General features: G+C 43.2%; 1 protein-coding gene across 1 annotated transcript in view; it reads left to right on the forward strand.

The window, feature by feature from the left end:
* The window catches only part of FLRT2 (fibronectin leucine rich transmembrane protein 2), a 175,207-nt gene that overhangs the window by 149,489 nt on the left and 9,045 nt on the right, over nt 1–16,673 (forward strand). The window lies entirely within an intron of this gene.

The raw sequence follows: 16,673 nt of genomic DNA on the forward strand, positions 1-16,673 counted from the left end.
ATTATGAACCATTTGAAAGCTGCACAATCTACAAGACTCCTGCCCTCGACTAATGATCAAAAACTCTTGCAACCACACTTCAAGCTTGAAAAAATGTGGTGCATCAAGCTTTGATGTCCGTGCGCCCAGGGTTTGGAATGCCCTTCCACTTTCCCTGCAAACCTCACCATCCCTGCTTTCCTGCAAGACAGCTAGAAAGAGATATCTCGCCAATATAGGACCCGGTTAATTATCACGTGCCACGCTGCCTCCCTCTTCTTCACTTGGACCTTCTTGTATGTCTGTCTTGTCCATGTTATACGTGCGTCCGGAGGGCTGTGGGCATGTGTCGCGTTAGAAGCCATGCAGAATATAATAATAATAATAATAATAATAATAATAATAATAATAATAATAATAATAGTGATAATGCTACTACTACTACTAATAATAATAATACTGATACTACTACTACTATTACTAGTAATAATACCAATAATAATAAGAATAGTAATGATAATAACAATAATAAGAATAATGATACTACTACTACTACTAATAATAATAATAATAATAATAATAATAATAATAATAGTGATACTGCTACTACTATTAATAATAATAATACTGATACTACGACTAATATTACTAATAATAATAATAACAATAGTAATGATAATAACTATAATAATAATACTGATACTACTACTAATAATAATAATAATAATAATAATAATAGTGATACTGCTACTACTATTAATAATAATAATACTGATACTACTACTAATATTACTAATAATAATAATAACAATAGTAATGATAATAACTATAATAATAATACTGATACTACTACTAATAATAATAACAATAATAATAATAATAATAATTACAATAATAATATACACCAAACTTTCGACCATCAAATACAACATGCAACTTGCTGCAATATATCTCACCACAAAGAGGCATGCATTTCTCCACAGTCTATTCATCCTGTGCACTCAACACGCCAGAGGGAGCCCATTGGTTTGGTACTCATTTTGCCGCACAAGTAGATGGGGTGATTTTAGGTATTTCTTAAGGTGGGGGATTGTGGGGGTTTGCCAGGGGTCTCCCAGTCCCTTTGTTGCACTGAAATGTGTACGAAAAAAAAAACAAGCATCGTGCAAATGGGCCCCAAACAAATTACCTTGAGCAAACATCATATGAGCAACTCACATGCAGATCACAATGTTCACTCAAATCAAGGGAGGCCCTACCTTCAGAGAAACAGCAGAAGAAGGCCGCCCAGAGACACGAGAAAGAGTCCCAGGATCTGTGCAGAAGGATAGAGGGGGTGGGGGGATTAAGGGTGCACAGGGAGGAATGCAAGGGCACACATGTGTAATGGCGAGGGTGGCACCTTGTACAGGTCCTTCAACACTAAAAAAAAAAAAAAAAAAAAAAAAGGCTTCTCTATTTACCATAACAGGTTACATATGCCATTCAGCAATGTCTCCAAAGTGAAGATGGAGTCACAGGCAAGGGACAATGTGCTATGAGCTTTTTAAGTTTGGTGAATAGGGGCAAGGTACACTAAGAAACATGACATCATGTTCAATGCTCAGGCCCCAAACATGCTGGCCTGTTACGTATGCTCATACTTCACAATATACACGCAGAACATGTGCAATAGCAAAAGTTTAGCAATCAAAAAAAGTTAGTCCACTTAGTACAGCACGTAAGTATGTGTTTGGGCCACCTGTCATTCCTTCTTTGTACCTCTGTGCACGAGCCTCTGCTGGGAGGAAAGCTCTGGTGCGACACGGTTGTCAGGGCGTCATAGGTTCGAATCCAGGGCGGGGACTTAGAGGTCACGAAGCGCAATTTGAAAGCTCAATTGAATTGCATTTTTACTACAGGCATTTCTTTGGAGCGATCAAAATAGCTCATGCGATAGCTCATAGCTCATTAAATTAATCAAACATAAATTTGTATGGGTGAATATAACTAATCTGTGCGCTCTTCCCCGCTGTATATTGTTTTCTTTTCTCTTTCTTGTCCTCTTTTATTCACTTTCTGACTGAACTAAGCTGTTTGGTGGTCAGTGGCTGCATGGCTACACATCGATCAATATCCACCTGCTGGTCTGTTATTTGAGATATAGATACGGGTTAGCTATGTAGACCTTAGCACATTAATCTATACGTTAATGGTATAATTCATTTGTTGTAATAATTTAAAAATTCGAAATGCATGTATAAACACAGATCTCACTGACGTATATACACCGTAACAACTGAATTAAAATCAGCCCCCTTTACTCACTTAACAGTGTGCAGCAGTAAATGATTGCAAAAAGTGAATTATACGATTAACTTATAGATAAATGCACAAATACATTAATATGTATATCATTGTTGATGGGTACATTGAATTATTTTGTTTTTCTGTACAACAGTGTTATTCCCTCAAGGGATTCCATGCATTTCTTTTGGGACGCACGTACACATTTCCCACAGTTACTTTTCAGATTACTTCTGTCTCAGAGCTACACAACATGTATTCGCGCGTGCGCGTGTGTGTGTATCTGTGCTTATTCAATACTTTGTGTTGGTATTTATAGAGTGCATGCTCACCCGGAAGCCGGAAGAGAATAGGCTACTGCGGTAACCTAGCCTATACATGTATCCCCAATCCAGGGGTATTCAACCTGCCCCACACCCTCCCACCCCCCATATATATTGGCGTACAACTCCCGCCAGTGGCGAGGGATCATGGAAGTTGTCTACCCTCCCAATACAATGCGTGCACTACCTTCCCATTCCCTGCTGACCAGCTTCTTCTCCAGAAACACCTAACCATGCACAGGTATCCTGCACAGGTCTGGATGAAACTCACCTTTGCTGTGTTATGTGAAACGCTCTGCTGCCCCTTGTGGTCAGGTCAGTGCTTTGCAAATGCACCTCCAATACAATCATTGAACTGTACCACGCCCATTCCTTCAGATGTGCCAGTGCCCTGGAGACCACGATAGTGGCAATGGAGGGCGGTGTAAATCCCAGTGACATAACATATAATACCAGATTCGTGTTATCACATGGCAGTGCCGTAAATAGAGCTCTCCGTTCAATCACTTGCATTTATTATGCTTTAGATGTGGACTTTGTCAAATGTTTTAACATAGTATATAACATTAAAATTAATTAAAAAAATATTTTGCATATACATTACATAAAAGTGATTCAATTGAGAAGACTCAGCACAAGTCCAAATCCTATTTAAAAAAGTAAAGTTGCAGAGGGAGCGCTATATCAGTGAATCAGGGCGCTATTTTCTCTGACGATTTTCCTACACTTTGGACTTCGGTCACCAAGTGCGTTCCCACCTCAACTACGTTGATACCATATTAATGGGAAAAGGCGCTGTATAAATGATGGCTACTACTAATAACCAATCGATTGAGACTATTTTTTTAATTTTAACCCTTTCGAGGCATATCTTAGTTTTCAGCCTCCCTTTCTACCGAATCGCTTAGCTTTACTTCTTCAAGGATTTTGCTGTTGAACCTGCTGATGCATCATCAATAATGGCGATCGGTAGTGATGGATAGCCCGGCATACAAGATTCCATGTATGCCAATGTGGAAAACCTGGCCCCGGTGACATTATTCCTGTAGGAGTGGAAATCTTTGCAAGGTGAGGGGGGAGGGGGGTGCTGTGCTTGTTCAGGCATTTGACTCACCTATAGATTTCCCTGGAAGAGCAAACAGTCCTAAGAAATCAATAAAAAGAAATGGCACTGAGAGGTGAACCTGGCTTTGCTAGGAAAGGTGGAATAATACCACCGCAAAATCCACCATGATCCTTATAAAGCAGGGTTGCCCAACTCTAGGCTTCGAGGGCCCGACTCCTGACGGGTTTTCAGGATATCCCTCATAAATATTCATGATGGAAAATCTGCATACCTTTAGAATGACTGTATGCAAATTTATCTCATGAATATTAAAGAGGGGTATCCTCAAAACCCAGCACGGATCCAGCCCTAGAGGCCTGGAGTTGGACAACGCTACATATAAAGAGTAGCCTGATGACAATTTCAATGGTGGGTGGCATATGAAACGCAGTGAAATCAAAGTGTGTGGCTCCCAAACTACTATTTCTGGTATGATAGCTCAGCAAGTTCAGAACTCGCTCCTATCAGAATTCTGTGTGCAGTCTGCTGCCACAGGTAACTGTGTCTGGGGCAGCTCAAACCCTCCATGCTTCCTAGAGTAATGCAATAAGACTGGATAATAGCACCTACTGCTAAAGGCTCTTGGGATTAGAAGGATGCAGCCGGAGGCTCCAAACAAAATATGATGTTCTTGTATAGACTAACCGACCCCTAACTGCATGGAACATTGATATGAAATGTTAGAGCAGAGCTCTGTGCTATGTAAAGCAGAAGGCGGGAGGGCAAGTGTTAATACGCAATGGTCTGGCGGGAGTGATGCAGGACATGGCTACTGCCCTGATTGCACGGACTGATTTCGGACTACTAATAATGGAACATCCATGGCTTGCCACCCAAGTGGGCCACTTGCTGCTTCAAGGCAGAACCTGGTGATAAGAAATATTGATAAAATGCAGAACTCAGTAGGTCATTTACACTTCTTTCCGGATTTCTGTGGGCTTGCGGATCAGCACCCCAATTCTTACAACAGTGGCAAGCTTCACTCTACTACTGTGGGATGCCAAGAAGGCCATCTACACTACTCTGATGGTGACCGTTTCCTTTCATACTGTGATGGGTCCCAGTGGATCCCAGTGACAAGGACTACTTTTACAACTGTGGCCAGATGGAACTGAGGCTTGAGTGGCTGGGGGCCCACTTGACAATCCCCAGAAAAACTTCAGTTGTTTTCAACAGGGCTCTGCGGCTCTCCAGATTTTTTGGACTACATCTCCCATGACCCTACATCATTGAGTATACTGGAACGTGCTGATGCGGGTTGTAGTCCAAAACATCTTGTGAGCCAAGGGTTGCAGGCCCCACTAACCTACAGGGAAACATACGTAGCAGCCATTTGGATGCCATGCTTCCTTCTAGCCCTCAAACAAAGAGTGTAACTGATTTGGGGCCGATTCAATGACTTTTTTGCACGGTTCAAAGTGACTTTGCACCGCTGAAAAGTGACTTTGCACTGCCGACACAAACACTGATTCATGGAACTGTCCAAAGTGTATTTTGTCAGTGCAAAGTCAGTGCATAGTCATGTTTGTGGTATAAAATGACTTTGCACAGACTTTGCACTTTCTTTGCACTGCAAAAATACACGTTGCACAGTTGCATGAATCAGGGTTTGTGTGCATAGTCATTTTTGCAGTACAAAATGACTATGCACTGACTTTGCACTGCAACAATATACTTTGCACAGTTGCACGAATCAGGGTTTGTGTGCATAGTCATTTCCGCAGTAGAAAATGGCTCAGCACTGACTTACTTTGCACAGTTCCATGAATCAGGATGTCTGTTGGCAGTGCAAAGTCACTTTCAACCGTGCAAAACATTCCATGAATCGGGCCCTTTGTGGGCGTTTTGCATTAAGACATAGAACCTCATTGCATTCACTTTTCACCAGAGCAGGTACAATTTTGAGCGTTATTTGAGCTAGGCAAACCATGTGTTAGAGCACAAAACATTGCCTTTCAATTGCATTTTTGCACCAGACAACGCTTGTCTAGGTTCTATTCGGGGATGGTATTTACTACAGTGGTAAAATTGTCCTGGTGAAAAAAAATTGACTGAAAAAATTCATATTTGCACCAGGGCCATTTTTGCTTCAATGGTATTGCAAAACTGTACGTGCACCGTTGCACGTTTCTGCAGTTATACGATCACTTTTATACAAGCTAACCAAATCTCCATCAATGTTATCTTCCTGCCAATTGTCTGTGCAGGTAAATGAATGGCCATCTGCAGTCACGCCTGTCCCATTCCAATAAATACAGTTGCGACATTGCTTTGTGACCTAACATCAATCTATGATCAGAACATACTCACATGGCCTAAAACACCTCAGCGGATGCTGTAAAGATTAAGCCTGAAGGAAGCCAACTGGCTTATTCACTTCTCACATGGTGGAACCTTTTTAAATTGGAGTCACATCTGTGAATCACTGCCAATTAGAAATATATCTTTTTTTTTGGTTTTGGCATATAGGGTGGTGCTATGCCACCACTTAGTGACCAAAACAATTCATACAACAAGAATTGGTTTTTACAGATAAGGCAGAATATTGAACGCAGGTTTCAAAACTGAAAGATGGTACATGATAAGAGACTTTTCAAGACCTACTGTCCATGAGTCTTTTTCAGTGTAGCTCAGGGGGCCTGAAGCATTTGGCTATCCAGATGTTTTGGACTACAACTCCAATTAGCCCTAGCCTGCCCAGTGAATGGTGAGGGGTCATGGGAGTGGGAGTCCAAATCATCTGAGAGGCACATGCTGCAGACCCCTGATGTGGCAACCAGCAGCACAAGATGGTGCACTCAATTACAGCTTGTTGTTTAAAGAGCACCTCCTCCTTATACTTGCTGGTTGGTCAACATTTCTGAAAATAGGTTTACCATCCAATGTTTTTGCTTTTAATTCTAAGGGATAACTTAAAACTCTATGTATGTATGGATGCATGTATGTATCTATTAATGTATTTATTTATTTATTGGTATACTTATTTATTTAAACAAATATGTACAGCTTGGCTGGAGAGTAGAAAATAACACTGAGAAAAAAAATGGCCTTGCCGCATCAAGGCACACAGAGGAAACAAACATAATTTTAGAAATATAATCCAAGCACAAGGTTTCTGCCTGCCATCATGACCCACATTTAGCGAAAACCTGACACCTGACCGAAATGCACGTGTAGGCGGTGGAGGCGCGATGGGTCGGCCAAGCTCTGAATGTCTCGGTGGGAGACTTAGCCGAGGCAAATGGCAGATTTGCCATTCAAATGCATAATAATAGACTTTAAAATCATTCCGGGGCCCCTAATGCAACTCCAGCTGTTCTAGCCTCGCGGCGGATACTTGATGAGCTATATAAATACATATAACAATCTATCCAAGCCCACTTCCCTCCTGCAAAGTACTAACAGTCAGAAAATATGGCAGGTTCTGAGACGCGACCAATAGCAACCAAGTCGCCGGTACCTGCAACGATAAGATGGTAACATTCATCTGATTGCAACGTTGTGCAGTATCCAGCCCCATTTGGAATTGAACATGGGTAGCTATCAACTATGCAGGGGTCTGCAACTTTTCTCTCGCGAGATGTTTTGAACTACAAGTCCCATCATCCCTAGCCATCATAGTCAGTGGCAGGGGCACGTGGGAATTGTAGGCAAACATATCTGGATAACCAAAGGTTGCAGCTCCCCCCAACTATAGGCATACATTTTTATATTTGACCTGGAATGGGGTGATGGGGGGCGCTCAAGATGCCTACGATGTCACTCGGAACCCAAAGGTGGAATACAAGCCCTACACGAAAGCTGCTCAGCTATTATTTGATTTTTGCGTATGGTACTGCACAGCCCTTGACCACCAACTCTCTCCATGGACCAGTGTTGCAGAGGGGATGGAAGGGTGGGAATAGGGAACTTTATAAACTCTAAAACGAGCAAACACAATGTCTCTCACTTCACCCCACAACAACCCCACCATGAAATAAAGCAGAGGGCAGAGACTATGCCCTACACGCCAGCTTGGGTTTCTTGTCACCTAATTATGAATTCCATAATCCTCTGCTGTGACGCCAGAGTGGGGGGATCCAGACTTCAGAAAGGGAGATTGTTGCAAGTGGCTTCCCATGGGGGACATGCAAGACACTGCAATCCCCCCACGCCTCCCTTTCTGGCACTTTGTGTGCAGTGTGCGCATCTGATGAGTGGGAAGGAAGTGACTGAATAATGGATGGAAGGCTTTGGAGGGAGGAGGTGGGGTGGGGCGGGGGGTTGGTGCTCCAGCCATTCAGGCTGCTAATGTATGCAGCCAGTGACTTCAATGGATTCCAAGCTGATTGCACTGCGCGGCCCCTCTCGTTGTGCCATTCACTCAAGCCTGAAAGGGGTTACTCTTCCACTTGCCTTTAATAGCCTGGGAGGGAGGCTACCAACGCATCTAGAGCTGTGCTCTGTAGTGCCAGATGGCACAGAGTCCACGCGTGCATGGTTTGCACGAACCCTTTACAACCTGGAGCCAGGAATGCTCTGCTTGGGTGCAAATGACTGATATTACAAACATTGACCTTGCACGTCTACTCTAAATTGCCAAAGTCTATGATTGGCAACCATGGCCGGCCTTACGTGCAGCAGCGCCATGGGCGAATTGGTGCCCCCCTCGCCCTCGTCCTCCCCTGATTAATAGGGGGTGGGGCGGAAGGGGGCGGGGCCAGGGTGGGCCACTTTCTTTTTTTTTCTTTAACCTCCTCACTCCAGCGAGGAGGTACTGATATGAATAGGGCACGTCAGCACCCTATTGTCCTTAAATGAGCCCACCACTGCGGGTGCATTTAATGACAATGAGGAGCCTGCCACGCCTTCTGCTACTACGGCGCCCACGGCGGAGGGGCGCATTTAATGACAATAGGGTGCAGACAACAGCACCCTATTGTCATTGAATGCGCTCAGCGCCGCGCCTTCTCCCGCTATGCCAGCTCGGGTTAGCCCTTGGAATACTCCCCCGAGCAGGCGTGGTGGGGGCTAATGGCGCCTTGGGGTGCGTGGCGCCCTGGTCGGTCGTCCAGCTCGCCTCCCCCCAAGGCCGGCTCTGATGGCAACTGAAAATGACCACTGAATCTCGCAGAGGAGTGCTGTTTGTGTGTGTCTCAGCGTGCACGATTTTAGTGTGTAGTTTAGCAGGCAGTGCTAGACCTGCTTCCTGAGCTAAACGTGTGCACTTGGACCTGTAGCTCCCCCGCAGTGCGCTGCTGCTTCCCAACTAGGTCTGCACTTTATAAATCCCATCCACAAACAGATAAACTTGATCATTCAAGCAGGGTGGTTCAGTCGGCTAACGTTCCTGCTGCAGAGATAGGTGTGTATCCTGCCTGGCAAATGCACAACATTTGGAATGCTGACTCGGTCTCTCATGCTTCTGTGGCCATTACATGGCAGCAACTTGAGTTTTTGGAAACTGCTTCGATGTGTAGAAAACATGTGAGTTGTGTGCGCTCTTCTATCAATGAATCGTTGGAATATTGACCCGGCTAACGTTTAGTAACAGCTCATTGGGGAAGGGTATGGAAACCAGTCACCCCTCAGATGTTTTGGCCTACAACTCCCATGATACCTCCCGCCGACTCTATAGCGAGGGTCTGATGGGGATTGTAGTCCGGAGGGCGGCTGACCGGATCCGACGGCAAATAAAGTATAGAGGGGCAGGGCATTTCCTTAATTTTAATCATGCAGCATCTTTTTAGGATGAAGAGATCTCCCTTTCTAGAGGACCACCCCGAATTGATATTCAGAACCCCACTTCACCGGCCATGCTGCATACAACATCCTTATAGAGTGTCACGTTTTGGGCTCTTCCTTCGGTCAGCGCTCGAAGTGGGCAGGATTGAAAGGGTTGGACAATCCTCTTCTTCTGTGAGAAAAAAATAATAATGTGATGTACTGTCCTTAGATGGTGGGCAGTGAGCGGGAATGCTGGGAACGGTGTTCCACTAATATTTTTTTCTGTTTACCAGTCCCCTACTTTTTACGACCATATTCACCAGTCTATATCGAGAATATGTCCATTCATGTCCCTGTGCAAGTGTAAAGTTGTGATAGGAGCCTTAGTTACTAGTTACCTACTAGTCACTATACGAATGCAATGCATACCAGGGACGTCATTTCACCAAAATGCCAGGGGTAGCGGAAGTGACATCACACGACCCTTGACCCCCTGATGACATCACAGGAAGTGATGTCATTTGACCACACCCCAAAGTGATATCATGGGAAGCGATGGAACACGACCCTTCAATCCGTTGACAAACAGGAAGTGGCATCACATAGCGTTGTAAACTACGAAAAATATGGTTATGATATCACTATAATGTGATGTACATTTCATACAAGAATGGATCGCCATATGTATTGTTAAGATCAGTGTGTATAGGCCCATATTACCAAATTACTGTGAATGCAAGCTGACATCCATGACCAAATGATAATGATGTGTTATTGTATAGCTTAAGCGCTTTGCATAGAAGAAATATACACCCAATATCACCTAACCTGTGTTGGTCCCCATTTATCAACCACAGAAGGATGAAAGGCCGAGTTAAGGCGTTTAAGAACAGACTAAATCAGTGACTCACCCCCTGAAGTGTGCATGAAATACACCTTTAATGAGTCTAGCAATTACTGTATAGAATTCCAGAAAGACACATTATTTGGTATTCCTATTCTTTCTTATTTAGGGTCACTGCTCAAAGTGTTAGACTTGTGGCACTCCTGTTCTTATTTTTCTTCTTTTTGTTTAAGGGGCCTGAACAAGAAAACCAGCCACTCCAGAATTAACGATCCACATGGTGCTGGCCACAGCCCACGACCACCTGACATTGCATTGCATTACATTGCAACAAAAAAAAATACATATATATATATATATATATATATATATATATATATATATATATATATATATATATATATATCTTTTTTTTTAGAGGTCGCAAGGGAGACAACAGAGGTTGCAAGGGAGACCTCAGAGGTTGCACTTGCGACCTCTGGCGACCCCCAAATGATGTCCCTGATGCCTACCCGCAACACCTTGTCTCATGTTGCACTAAACTTCCAGCTTCTCTCCCTCTTGCTTAGACCATAGTTCCACTACTTGTTTTCGATACACTTCTATCACTGATGGTGGGCAAAGAGCACTTTTGTTTTTTTTTGCTGCCTCGTAAGGGGGATTAGAAGTGGTGTTTTGTCGTCTACATTTAAGCATGATTATCAATAGCTGCAGGGACAACAGTTAGTGGGTATTGGGGGTTGCTTCTGTCTATTGCATGTGCCTTAGAGCTGTGAATGGTGGGTGATTAGAAAGAGGTTTTCTTTCACATTTAATACAGTTGTAAAACGTGTTGTTGAGGATGAAATGGATGAGAGGCAGACGCCAGGAAGAGGGTTTATAGTAGGTGAGGGCAGAAGAGTTTAAGAGTGGGAGTGGGCATAGCCCCAATACTTTTTTGTTCACTTCGACTACTTCTATCCACTCTACTTTGGCAATATGCCCGAGACTGAGGCCATTACCGCATAAGGTTATAGGGCATAGTTACAGGGCCGAGTGACTTAATGAAGGCCATGGGGGCATTACTTATGCAGTAATGGCCTGCAGTCTTGGGGCATATTGCCATTAGTACCCAGGCCTTTAAGACCGGGGTACTAATATATATTTTTTTTCCCCGGCTGCGAGATACATTGTGTTTCACAGCCAAAAAAAAAAAAGTTTTAAAAGTATTAAAAAATGGCTGCTGTTGACAGAAAAATGTAGTCCATTTTCTCTTTCCCCAGAGGCCATAGGAAACAAATAAAATGGCCACTAAGGAAGGGGAGAAGGGACTACGTGTAGTCCTTTCCATGACGGCCGTTTATGTACATTAAAAAAAAGTAAACAGAAAAAATGGCCACCATGGAACAGGGAGAAGGGACTACATGTTGTCCCTTTTCCCTTTCCATGGTGGTCTGAAAGAAAATAAATTAATAACAAAGACGGCACGAGGGACACGCAGTGACGTGAGCGTGCTTACCGTGCAAAAACCTGTGTCAGTACTCATTTTATTTATATTTTCTTTTTTACATTTTCTTCCTGTCTATTGCTGCCACTTTCACTGTTCTTCATACAAAAATCAATCCTTGCAATGTAGCAGAAGCATTGATTAATTGGTTGATTGCTTGATTATCTGTATTGATAGATGAAGACAGAGAAAAGGATAATTTCTTTTTTTCGAGCAGCATGGTTCCCAGGAAAAGTGAACAAAATGCACAACACTAACATCTGTGCAATTACTTGTACATTTTGTAGCCGAACACAGCTTCCTAATGAGAAACAAGCTTGATGAAGGTTAGCGAGCTGATTGCAGCTCTTGATATCAAATCATTTTCCTTTTGGTGGCTGTACTTCCTAGTGAAAAGAATGTGCTTCCCAATGATCAATGTGCTTTCTAATGTTGATCATGCAACCCAATAATCAATATGATTCCAGAGGACGAGCATGCTTCCTAATGAGGATCCAACCCCCAATGATCAGAATGCTTCCTAATGAGGATCCATCCCCCAATGATCAGAATGCTTCTTAATGATGATCATAACCCCAATGATGAGAATGCTTCCTAATGAGGGTCATAACCCCAATTATGAGAATGCTTCCTAATGAGGGTCATAACCCCAATGATGAGAATGCTTCCTAATGGGGATCATAACCCCAATGATGAGAATGCTTCCTAATGAGGGTCATAACCCCAATGATGAGAATGCTTCCTAATGAGGGTCATAACCCCAATGATGAGAATGCTTCCTAATGGGGATCATAACCCCAATGATGAGAATGCTTCCTACTGAGGGTCATAACCCCAATGATGAGAATGTTTCCTAATGGGGATCACAACCCCAATGATGAGAATGCTTCCTAATGAGGGTCATAACCCCAATGATGAGAATGCTTCCTAATGATGATCCAACCCTGAATGATGAGAATGCTTCCTAATGAGGATCATGCCCCACTGATGAGAATGCTTCCTAATGAGGGTCATAACCCCAATGATGAGAATGCTTCCTAATGGGGATCATAACCCCAATGATGAGAATGCTTCCTAATGAGGGTCATAACCCCAATGATGAGAATGCTTCCTAATGGGGATCATAACCCCAATGATGAGAATGCTTCCTAATGATGATCATAACCCCAATGATGAGAATGCTTCCTAATGAGGGTCATAACCCCAATGATGAGAATGCTTCCTAATGAGGGTCATAACCCCAATGATGAGAATGCTTCCTAATGAGGGTCTTAACCCCAATGATGAGAATGCTTCCTAATGAGGGTCATAACCCCAATGATGAGAATGCTTCCTAATGGGGATCATAACCCCAATGACAAGAATGCTCCCTAATGAGGATCATGCCGGCTATGATGAGTATGCTCTCTAATGGGGATCATACCCTCAATGATGAGCATGTTTCCTAATGATGATCATACCCTCAATGATGAGAATGTGTCCTAATGGTGATCCCAACACCAATGAGAGAATGCTTCTTGATGATGATTATGCCTTTAATGATGAGAATGCTTCCTAATAATGATCATACCCGCACTAATGAGAATCCTTCAATGCTCAACATGCTTCCCAGTGATGAACACGCTTCTTAATGATGAATAGGTCGCCCAATAATGATGAACATGTGTCCTAATGTTAAAAGTACATTCTAGTGCTGAACATGATTCTCTGTGAAGAATGTGTTTTTAATTGATCAGCATGCTTCCTTATGATGAAAGTGCTTCCCAGCGTGCTTCCTAATGATGAATGTGCTTCCCAGCGTGCTTCCTTATGATGAAAGTGCTTCCCAGCGTGCTTCCTAATGATGAATGTGCTTCCCAGCGTGCTTCCTAATGATGAATGTGCTTCCCAGCGTGCTTCCTTATGATGAAAGTGCTTCCCAGCGTGCTTCCTTATGATGAAAGTGCTTCAAAGTGAGGAACATGCTTCCTAATGGGGAACATGATTCCAATTGATCAGTCTGCTTCCTTGTGATGGAAGTGCTTCAAAGTGATCAATCTCCTTCTCAATAATGAATGTGTTTCCGATTGATCAGTGTGCTTCCTAATCATGAATGTGCTTCAAAGTGAGGCGCATGCTTCCCAAAGACGACCTTGCTTCCCAGTGATGAACGTGCTTCCAATTGATCAGTGTACTTCCTAGTGATGAATGTGCTTCCAGTTGATAAGCGTGCTTCCTAGTGATGAATGTGCTTCCCAGTGTGCTTCCTAATGATGAATGTGCTTCAAAGTGAGGCACATGCTTCCCAAAGATGAATGTACTTCCTAGTGATGAATGTGCTTCCAATTGATCAGTGTACTTCCTAGTGATGAATGTGCTTCCCAGTGTGCTTCCTAATGATGAATGTGCTCAAAGTGAGGCGCATGCTTCCCAAAGATGAATGTACTTCCTAGAGATGAATGTGCTTCCAGTTGATAAGCGTGCTTCCTTATGATGAATGTGCTTCCCAGTGTGCTTCCTAGTGATGAATGTGCTTCCCAGTGTGCTTCCTAGTGATGAATGTGCTTCCCATTGATAAGCGTGCTTCCTACTGATGAATGTGCTTCTCAGTGTGCTTCCTAAAGATGAATGTGCTTCCCAGTGTGCTTCCTAGTGATGAATGTGCTTCCCAGTGTGCTTCCTAATGATGAATGTGCTTCAAAGTGAGGCGCATGCTTCCCAAAGATGAATGTACTTCCTAGTGATGAATGTGCTTCCCATTGATCAGCGTGCTTCCTAGTGATGAATGTGCTTCCCAGTGTGCTTCCTAATGATGAATGTGCTTCCCGGTGTGCTTCCTAGTGATGAATGTGCTTCCCAGTGTGCTTCCTAATGATGAATGTGCTTCAAAGTGAGGCACATGCTTCCCAAAGATGAATGTACTTCCTAGTGATGAATGTGCTTCCCATTGATCAGCGTGCTTCCTAGTGATGAATGTGCTTCCCAGTGTGCTTCCTAATGATGAATGTGCTTCCCAGTGTGCTTCCTAGTGATGAATGTGCTTCCCAGTGTGCTTCCTAATGATGAATGTGCTTCAAAGTGAGGTGCATGCTTCCCAAAGATGAATGTACTTCCTAGTGATGAATGTGCTTCCCATTGATCAGCGTGCTTCCTAGTGATGAATGTGCTTCCCAGTGTGCTTCCTAATGATGAATGTGCTTCCCAGTGTGCGTCCTAGTGATGAATGTGCTTCCCAGTGTGCTTCCTAGTGATGAATGTGCTTCAAAGTGAGGTGCATGCTTCCCAAAGATGAATGTACTTCCTAGTGATGAATGTGCTTCCCATTGATCAGCGTGCTTCCTAGTGATGAATGTGCTTCCCAGTGTGCTTCCTAATGATGGATGTGCTTCCCAGTGTGCTTCCTAGTGATGAATGTGCTTCCCAGTGTGCTTCCTAGTGATGAATGTGCTTCAAAGTGAGGTGCATGCTTCCCAAAGATTAATGCACTTCCTTGTAATGAAGGCGCTTCCCAGTGAAAACATTTATCCTGATGATAACAATGCATCCGGAGATGAACGTGCTTCCCAAAGATGAATGTGCTTCGAAGAGATGAACTGTGATGCTGAAGGATGAATGTGATGCTGAAGGATGAATGTGCTTCTTCCTAATGATGGAATCGTAAGCACAGATTTGCCATTAGGAAGCACGTTCAAAACTGGGAAGATCAATCATCATTGGTTTGCTCCTTCATCATTAAAGCTGATGACTATTCATTACATGGATGGACAAGCTTGTTTAATGCCTACAGAGGACTCCAATAGGCAGCAAGTGTATGACCTTAGCCTATTCATAAACACAGAAGTTAATGGGCATGATATGATATGATATTTATAACGTGCTTAATACCCAGAGGTTTCTAAGCGCGGACCCCGGGAGCGAACCTGTGTTGCCCCGTGTTGTCTTGCTTCCAAGGCAAGAGCTTTGCCAGTGAGCTATCCTCCCAAGACATGATATCTTGCATGAAAGGGTTTTCATTCTTCAAGTCTGTCTGTCTATTTTTTTCTTTAAACTCCTTGTGTCTTCTGAAGTCTCATGATGTGTTTATTTGGACATATATCATTGCTACTGGATTTCTAATTACAGTACACCCAGATAAATGCGGACTGGCGCTCTGGGTGTATTAAAAAGGCACAGGGCTGAGAATATAAGTTTAGTCAGGCCGGTATAGTTTTCTAGTAGAAATGATAAATACAAACTATAATCCTTTGCTTTTTGCTAAGGTAGGAGGCACATAACTGCAGTGTGTGTGAGGGTCTGTATCTACACCATAACACTGACCTAGACTGAAAGGAGAGTAGGTTAGCTTAGGGAGGGAGAGGGAGTTCTAGGGGCTCCTGAAAGATCCATTTGTATGGAGTATATAGGTTAGACCAGGGGACTGCGACCTTCAGCTCTCCAGATGCTTTAGACTATGACTCCCATGATCCTTCACCATTCACTATGCTAGATAGGGCTGTCGATATCTGTAGTCCAACATATCTGGCGAGCCAGAGGTTGCACAGCCCTGGGCTAAACTAATCCAGTATGGTGTATTATACATTCGGAATCAGGGAAATTAAGTGGCCTTGGTGCACTTGTGGTGGAGAATAGATGTGGTATCACTCAACAAAATAATAACAAAAATGATCAACTTGAAATGATGAACTATTCAGATTATTTGTTTAATGAAATAGGTAAATTAAATATTAGAAAAGAACTATATGCTTAATTAGTACCTGGCGAAGGACAATATGATTGGCCTCGCCGGGTCGTTACCTGGCCAACAAAGCCTTACCTCTGCTGGTGCCTTTCTCTGCGTTCCTCGCTGATTGTTCTGATCTGCAAGTAGCCATCAAGGAAAGGGAGAAGGGACTAGTCCCTTCGCCCCGATCCATGGCAGCTGTTTACATTTTTTAAATTATATTTTTAATGGCCAGCATGTAGTCC

Source organism: Ambystoma mexicanum, chromosome 14 (genome assembly GCF_040938575.1).
Source record: "Ambystoma mexicanum isolate Mex_15411 chromosome 14, UKY_AmexF1_1, whole genome shotgun sequence".
Classification (NCBI taxonomy): domain Eukaryota; kingdom Metazoa; phylum Chordata; class Amphibia; order Caudata; family Ambystomatidae; genus Ambystoma; species Ambystoma mexicanum.